The sequence below is a fragment of the Saccostrea cucullata genome, unplaced genomic scaffold, assembly GCF_032062105.1.
Source record: "Saccostrea cucullata isolate Sc308-1 unplaced genomic scaffold, CSIRO_AGI_Scuc_v1 ctg16471, whole genome shotgun sequence".
Classification (NCBI taxonomy): Eukaryota; Metazoa; Mollusca; class Bivalvia; order Ostreida; family Ostreidae; genus Saccostrea; species Saccostrea cuccullata.
Window position 1 is genome coordinate 13,152 of NW_026923620.1, and position 8,636 is coordinate 21,787.

General features: G+C 31.1%; 1 long non-coding RNA gene across 3 annotated transcripts; it reads right to left on the reverse strand.

Moving 5' to 3' along the window:
• Positions 1-353: 353 nt before the first annotated feature.
• On the reverse strand, positions 354-8,277 carry LOC134264488 (uncharacterized). Of its 3 annotated transcripts, XR_009991537.1 has the most exons (8): positions 7,650-7,879; positions 6,512-6,617; positions 5,773-5,826; positions 4,073-4,178; positions 3,334-3,387; positions 1,638-1,743; positions 899-952; positions 354-793 (listed from the first exon to the last, which is right to left on the reverse strand). It is a non-coding gene; the product is annotated as an uncharacterized LOC134264488 (long non-coding RNA). The 3 variants fall into 3 exon arrangements; XR_009991536.1 differs by lacking the exon at positions 7,650-7,879 and adding an exon at positions 8,213-8,277 and having other exon boundaries at positions 354-952; XR_009991535.1 differs by having other exon boundaries at positions 354-952; positions 7,650-7,877.
• Positions 8,278-8,636: the final 359 nt, after the last annotated feature.

Genomic DNA, 8,636 nt, shown 5'->3' on the forward strand with positions numbered 1-8,636 from the left:
GGAAGTTCTATGAAATTTTATCGCAAATATTACATGGAGTATCCAAACAAATATTGCCTTGAAAATGACGTCAAAAGGGGGAGGGGTTTCCTATTCCGACATTCTATAAAGTTTTGCCCCTGAAAAAAATAGTATAGACCTAGGAAATGTTTAAACTGACTACAGAGAAATAATATGCATCCAGAGTACTTGTTCTTTTATGCAAAAATAGAGTCAGAGAGAAAAGGAAAGCACAGTTAATGTCGATTTGTAGTCAAGGTGTGAAAAATCAATCATGCCGAAAAATGACGTTAATAATGTGTTGTATTTATTGAAGTCTGAAAAGCAAAATATGCTGGTACAATAGGACAAACACCACCAAATGTTTTCCCATAGACTTCCATACAAACTTTAGCCCCTCTCACTGATACATATATTGAATTTCGGGCAAATGACCTTTTTGTCGTGAAAGTTCAAGATATTGGAAAACAAAAATTGCCAGAAAAAATATACCGTGCCGTTGCACTTTTACTTTCAATTTCCATTTGTTTACGACTAGGTGCGTTTGACACCAAATGAAAATCTCTAACCAAAGTGTATCCCTACCTTCAAATTTTTACCTGTAACTCCTGTATACCTCAAAGAAACCCAAGTCTTGATATGAAATTTTTATCAACTTTATTTCACTTGTCAAATACATAACAAGTCTTTTCTCTTATCGACCAATCACGCGCCAGCTAGTATTTTCTCCTCCGCGCAACGTTGGGTGTCCAAAATGTCTGCGCCCATGTATTTGTTTATGTAGGGGTTTTTCCTATAGAGTAAAAGAAACATTTGTAAAAAGTGGTCAATTTAGTAAATTTAGAACACATATCCATTGCTTATCTGACCTCTTGAATATTTGGACTGACAGTCTTACCTTAAGTACACCATTGGCTGTTACATTTCACACCCCAGTCAATCAGACCCACATCTGTGAAACAGAAAAGATGTCTTTAAATTGAAGCATTTTTCTCTTTTTCTTTCAAAATTTTGAAATAAAATGATTAATCTAGCATATGTTTTGCCTGTCTTTCTTATTATCTCTAATAATTTCTCAAGGAAGATCATGTTAATCGTTCAGGGTAGCAGGTACCCGTTATCAATGAAAAATGAAGAAAATCAGCAGGTTTTTGTAAGAAAAGCTGGGTTATGGAAAGAGTGAAAACTAATATAGATAAAATAATCAATGGAAAGAATAAAGAATTATATCTAGTTCAAATGTACATAAGATTGAAAAAAAATTCTATCAGCAGTGGGTTGCTGGCATCAGAGAATCAAATACATCCCCACTGAAAATTGTGTAATTTTGAAGGGGGGTGACCTACATTTTAGCCAATTTTCATGAACATTTCATGTATTTGATGTTAAATATGTACATTCTCATAAAAGGCAAATATATTTATTTGCATATCATTTCTTATTATTGACCTAATTAATAAATTGATTAAATGCCAAGGGCAGATAATCCATATTGTCTTACTGAATAAAGTGCTCAATTGTAAGCAAAGTGCTTAAATAACTGCAGTTCTGAGGAAATTTATTTTCTAATAATCTATAAAAAGTTCTAAATAAATTAAATATTAAGAGATTAACTAGATTTTCTACGAAAACAATACCTTGGAACTCTCAATGAAAGCAAAGAGATCATCCCGAGAGTATCCATGTGTTGTTCATTGTAAGAGGGTAGGGTTCATTAATCTCTTCCTTCTTGAGAATGCATCGCTGAAATACATTTTATCGTATTAAAACATACTGGTAAATGCATCTAGTAGCCTGTATCATAATTTTTTATTCTTAACACCATCTTTTGAATTTTTTAAAAGCATTTTTGATGTAATACCTTTAAAATAATCATGTTAAAATAGAATTTACTCAGATAATTATTTAAAAAAAATAAAAAAGAAATTGAAAAAAAATAACTGCAGATAAGCATGACTCTTGTTATTCAAACAAACCAGATTTTAAAAAATTTCCCTCATTTTACAGCATGATTAGAGCACAAAATTACCCCCCCCCCTTTTCAGCAGAATATCAAGATTGGATATGGCAGGGTGGAGGGACATTCAGATACCTTTTTCATAATTTTTTCAGTTATAATTTTGCATATTTATTGCATTTTAAATGTATTTTCTGCAAAAATATATTGTACTGTAAATTAAATTAAATTTCCTACTAGTAATCTCTAAGTTTCACCAAAAGTATAACTTTTATTTCAAGTCAGCACAGATTACATGACTGAAACTGGCTTTGCTGCTGGATTATGCCCCTTATGTAAAAACAAAGTAACCTAATTAGTAAATAGCAGTCAAATTTTGTTATAAATTATTCAATCAACTCTGATTAACACAAATTTGAAAGAGGATTAATCAATCTTTTCCAGTGTTTACACTCATAAAATACATGGATTTAAATAAATTTCTCAAACTGCGAGGGGGATATTCATGTGTTTTGTGTATTGATAATGCCCATAAATATTGATATTGCATTATTTACAATATTCACAGTAAATTTCGGTATAAATATTTATTTAAAATTATTTACATGTACATTTATTGAAAATATGAGAGCTAGGGCACAAATTTTGGCATTTTTTTACTATGTGCAGTCCCCATTGTGAGCCTCAATTTACCCAAACCCTCCAATTTTTAAACAAATAGTCAAAAATAACTAAAATATAATCTCAATGCCAAAAAAAATAGGAACCGATTGATTTTTTGGCTGTAATCAATTTTTATCCATGAAATCATACCTTTTCTATAGGACAAACACCACCAAATGTTTTCCCATAGACTTCCATACAAACTTTAGCCCCTCTCACTGATACATATATTGAATTTCGGGCAAATGACCTTTTTGTCGTGAAAGTTCAAGATATTGGAAAACAAAAATTGCCAGAAAAAATATACCGTGCCGTTGCACTTTTACTTTCAATTTCCATTTGTTTACGACTAGGTGCGTTTGACACCAAATGAAAATCTCTAACCAAAGTGTATCCCTACCTTCAAATTTTTACCTGTAACTCCTGTATACCTCAAAGAAACCCAAGTCTTGATATGAAATTTTTATCAACTTTATTTCACTTGTCAAATACATAACAAGTCTTTTCTCTTATCGACCAATCACGCGCCAGCTAGTATTTTCTCCTCCGCGCAACGTTGGGTGTCCAAAATGTCTGCGCCCATGTATTTGTTTATGTAGGGGTTTTTCCTATAGAGTAAAAGAAACATTTGTAAAAAGTGGTCAATTTAGTAAATTTAGAACACATATCCATTGCTTATCTGACCTCTTGAATATTTGGACTGACAGTCTTACCTTAAGTACACCATTGGCTGTTACATTTCACACCCCAGTCAATCAGACCCACATCTGTGAAACAGAAAAGATGTCTTTAAATTGAAGCATTTTTCTCTTTTTCTTTCAAAATTTTGAAATAAAATGATTAATCTAGCATATGTTTTGCCTGTCTTTCTTATTATCTCTAATAATTTCTCAAGGAAGATCATGTTAATCGTTCAGGGTAGCAGGTACCCGTTATCAATGAAAAATGAAGAAAATCAGCAGGTTTTTGTAAGAAAAGCTGGGTTATGGAAAGAGTGAAAACTAATATAGATAAAATAATCAATGGAAAGAATAAAGAATTATATCTAGTTCAAATGTACATAAGATTGAAAAAAAATTCTATCAGCAGTGGGTTGCTGGCATCAGAGAATCAAATACATCCCCACTGAAAATTGTGTAATTTTGAAGGGGGGTGACCTACATTTTAGCCAATTTTCATGAACATTTCATGTATTTGATGTTAAATATGTACATTCTCAAAAAAGGCAAATATATTTATTTGCATATCATTTCTTATTATTGACCTAATTAATAAATTGATTAAATGCCAAGGGCAGATAATCCATATTGTCTTACTGAATAAAGTGCTCAATTGTAAGCAAAGTGCTTAAATAACTGCAGTTCTGAGGAAATTTATTTTCTAATAATCTATAAAAAGTTCTAAATAAATTAAATATTAAGAGATTAACTAGATTTTCTACGAAAACAATACCTTGGAACTCTCAATGAAAGCAAAGAGATCATCCCGAGAGTATCCATGTGTTGTTCATTGTAAGAGGGTAGGGTTCATTAATCTCTTCCTTCTTGAGAATGCATCGCTGAAATACATTTTATCGTATTAAAACATACTGGTAAATGCATCTAGTAGCCTGTATCATAATTTTTTATTCTTAACACCATCTTTTGAATTTTTTAAAAGCATTTTTGATGTAATACCTTTAAAATAATCATGTTAAAATAGAATTTACTCAGATAATTATTTAAAAAAAATAAAAAAGAAATTGAAAAAAAATAACTGCAGATAAGCATGACTCTTGTTATTCAAACAAACCAGATTTTAAAAAATTTCCCTCATTTTACAGCATGATTAGAGCACAAAATTACCCCCCCCCCCCCCTTTTCAGCAGAATATCAAGATTGGATATGGCAGGGTGGAGGGACATTCAGATACCTTTTTCATAATTTTTTCAGTTATAATTTTGCATATTTATTGCATTTTAAATGTATTTTCTGCAAAAATATATTGTACTGTAAATTAAATTAAATTTCCTACTAGTAATCTCTAAGTTTCACCAAAAGTATAACTTTTATTTCAAGTCAGCACAGATTACATGACTGAAACTGGCTTTGCTGCTGGATTATGCCCCTTATGTAAAAACAAAGTAACCTAATTAGTAAATAGCAGTCAAATTTTGTTATAAATTATTCAATCAACTCTGATTAACACAAATTTGAAAGAGGATTAATCAATCTTTTCCAGTGTTTACACTCATAAAATACATGGATTTAAATAAATTTCTCAAACTGCGAGGGGGATATTCATGTGTTTTGTGTATTGATAATGCCCATAAATATTGATATTGCATTATTTACAATATTCACAGTAAATTTCGGTATAAATATTTATTTAAAATTATTTACATGTACATTTATTGAAAATATGAGAGCTAGGGCACAAATTTTGGCATTTTTTTACTATGTGCAGTCCCCATTGTGAGCCTCAATTTACCCAAACCCTCCAATTTTTAAACAAATAGTCAAAAATAACTAAAATATAATCTCAATGCCAAAAAAAATAGGAACCGATTGATTTTTTGGCTGTAATCAATTTTTATCCATGAAATCATACCTTTTCTATAGGACAAACACCACCAAATGTTTTCCCATAGACTTCCATACAAACTTTAGCCCCTCTCACTGATACATATATTGAATTTCGGGCAAATGACCTTTTTGTCGTGAAAGTTCAAGATATTGGAAAACAAAAATTGCCAGAAAAAATATACCGTGCCGTTGCACTTTTACTTTCAATTTCCATTTGTTTACGACTAGGTGCGTTTGACACCAAATGAAAATCTCTAACCAAAGTGTATCCCTACCTTCAAATTTTTACCTGTAACTCCTGTATACCTCAAAGAAACCCAAGTCTTGATATGAAATTTTTATCAACTTTATTTCACTTGTCAAATACATAACAAGTCTTTTCTCTTATCGACCAATCACGCGCCAGCTAGTATTTTCTCCTCCGCGCAACGTTGGGTGTCCAAAATGTCTGCGCCCATGTATTTGTTTATGTAGGGGTTTTTCCTATAGAGTAAAAGAAACATTTGTAAAAAGTGGTCAATTTAGTAAATTTAGAACACATATCCATTGCTTATCTGACCTCTTGAATATTTGGACTGACAGTCTTACCTTAAGTACACCATTGGCTGTTACATTTCACACCCCAGTCAATCAGACCCACATCTGTGAAACAGAAAAGATGTCTTTAAATTGAAGCATTTTTCTCTTTTTCTTTCAAAATTTTGAAATAAAATGATTAATCTAGCATATGTTTTGCCTGTCTTTCTTATTATCTCTAATAATTTCTCAAGGAAGATCATGTTAATCGTTCAGGGTAGCAGGTACCCGTTATCAATGAAAAATGAAGAAAATCAGCAGGTTTTTGTAAGAAAAGCTGGGTTATGGAAAGAGTGAAAACTAATATAGATAAAATAATCAATGGAAAGAATAAAGAATTATATCTAGTTCAAATGTACATAAGATTGAAAAAAAATTCTATCAGCAGTGGGTTGCTGGCATCAGAGAATCAAATACATCCCCACTGAAAATTGTGTAATTTTGAAGGGGGGTGACCTACATTTTAGCCAATTTTCATGAACATTTCATGTATTTGATGTTAAATATGTACATTCTCAAAAAAGGCAAATATATTTATTTGCATATCATTTCTTATTATTGACCTAATTAATAAATTGATTAAATGCCAAGGGCAGATAATCCATATTGTCTTACTGAATAAAGTGCTCAATTGTAAGCAAAGTGCTTAAATAACTGCAGTTCTGAGGAAATTTATTTTCTAATAATCTATAAAAAGTTCTAAATAAATTAAATATTAAGAGATTAACTAGATTTTCTACGAAAACAATACCTTGGAACTCTCAATGAAAGCAAAGAGATCATCCCGAGAGTATCCATGTGTTGTTCATTGTAAGAGGGTAGGGTTCATTAATCTCTTCCTTCTTGAGAATGCATCGCTGAAATACATTTTATCGTATTAAAACATACTGGTAAATGCATCTAGTAGCCTGTATCATAATTTTTTATTCTTAACACCATCTTTTGAATTTTTTAAAAGCATTTTTGATGTAATACCTTTAAAATAATCATGTTAAAATAGAATTTACTCAGATAATTATTTAAAAAAAATAAAAAAGAAATTGAAAAAAAATAACTGCAGATAAGCATGACTCTTGTTATTCAAACAAACCAGATTTTAAAAAATTTCCCTCATTTTACAGCATGATTAGAGCACAAAATTACCCCCCCCCCCCCCCTTTTCAGCAGAATATCAAGATTGGATATGGCAGGGTGGAGGGACATTCAGATACCTTTTTCATAATTTTTTCAGTTATAATTTTGCATATTTATTGCATTTTAAATGTATTTTCTGCAAAAATATATTGTACTGTAAATTAAATTAAATTTCCTACTAGTAATCTCTAAGTTTCACCAAAAGTATAACTTTTATTTCAAGTCAGCACAGATTACATGACTGAAACTGGCTTTGCTGCTGGATTATGCCCCTTATGTAAAAACAAAGTAACCTAATTAGTAAATAGCAGTCAAATTTTGTTATAAATTATTCAATCAACTCTGCTTAACACAAATTTGAAAGAGGATTAATCAATCTTTTCCAGTGTTTACACTCATAAAATACATGGATTTAAATAAATTTCTCAAACTGCGAGGGGGATATTCATGTGTTTTGTGTATTGATAATGCCCATAAATATTGATATTGCATTATTTACAATATTCACAGTAAATTTCGGTATAAATATTTATTTAAAATTATTTACATGTACATTTATTGAAAATATGAGAGCTAGGGCACAAATTTTGGCATTTTTTTACTATGTGCAGTCCCCATTGTGAGCCTCAATTTACCCAAACCCTCCAATTTTTAAACAAATAGTCAAAAATAACTAAAATATAATCTCAATGCCAAAAAAAATAGGAACCGATTGATTTTTTGGCTGTAATCAATTTTTATCCATGAAATCATACCTTTTCTATAGGACAAACACCACCAAATGTTTTCCCATAGACTTCCATACAAACTTTAGCCCCTCTCACTGATACATATATTGAATTTCGGGCAAATGACCTTTTTGTCGTGAAAGTTCAAGATATTGGAAAACAAAAATTGCCAGAAAAAATATACCGTGCCGTTGCACTTTTACTTTCAATTTCCATTTGTTTACGACTAGGTGCGTTTGACACCAAATGAAAATCTCTAACCAAAGTGTATCCCTACCTTCAAATTTTTACCTGTAACTCCTGTATACCTCAAAGAAACCCAAGTCTTGATATGAAATTTTTATCAACTTTATTTCACTTGTCAAATACATAACAAGTCTTTTCTCTTATCGACCAATCACGCGCCAGCTAGTATTTTCTCCTCCGCGCAACGTTGGGTGTCCAAAATGTCTGCGCCCATGTATTTGTTTATGTAGGGGTTTTTCCTATAGAGTAAAAGAAACATTTGTAAAAAGTGGTCAATTTAGTAAATTTAGAACACATATCCATTGCTTATCTGACCTCTTGAATATTTGGACTGACAGTCTTACCTTAAGTACACCATTGGCTGTTACATTTCACACCCCAGTCAATCAGACCCACATCTGTGAAACAGAAAAGATGTCTTTAAATTGAAGCATTTTTCTCTTTTTCTTTCAAAATTTTGAAATAAAATGATTAATCTAGCATATGTTTTGCCTGTCTTTCTTATTATCTCTAATAATTTCTCAAGGAAGATCATGTTAATCGTTCAGGGTAGCAGGTACCCGTTATCAATGAAAAATGAAGAAAATCAGCAGGTTTTTGTAAGAAAAGCTGGGTTATGGAAAGAGTGAAAACTAATATAGATAAAATAATCAATGGAAAGAATAAAGAATTATATCTAGTTCAAATGTACATAAGATTGAAAAAAAATTCTATCAGCAGTGGGTTGCTGGCATCAGAGAATCAAATACATCCCCACTGAAAATTGTG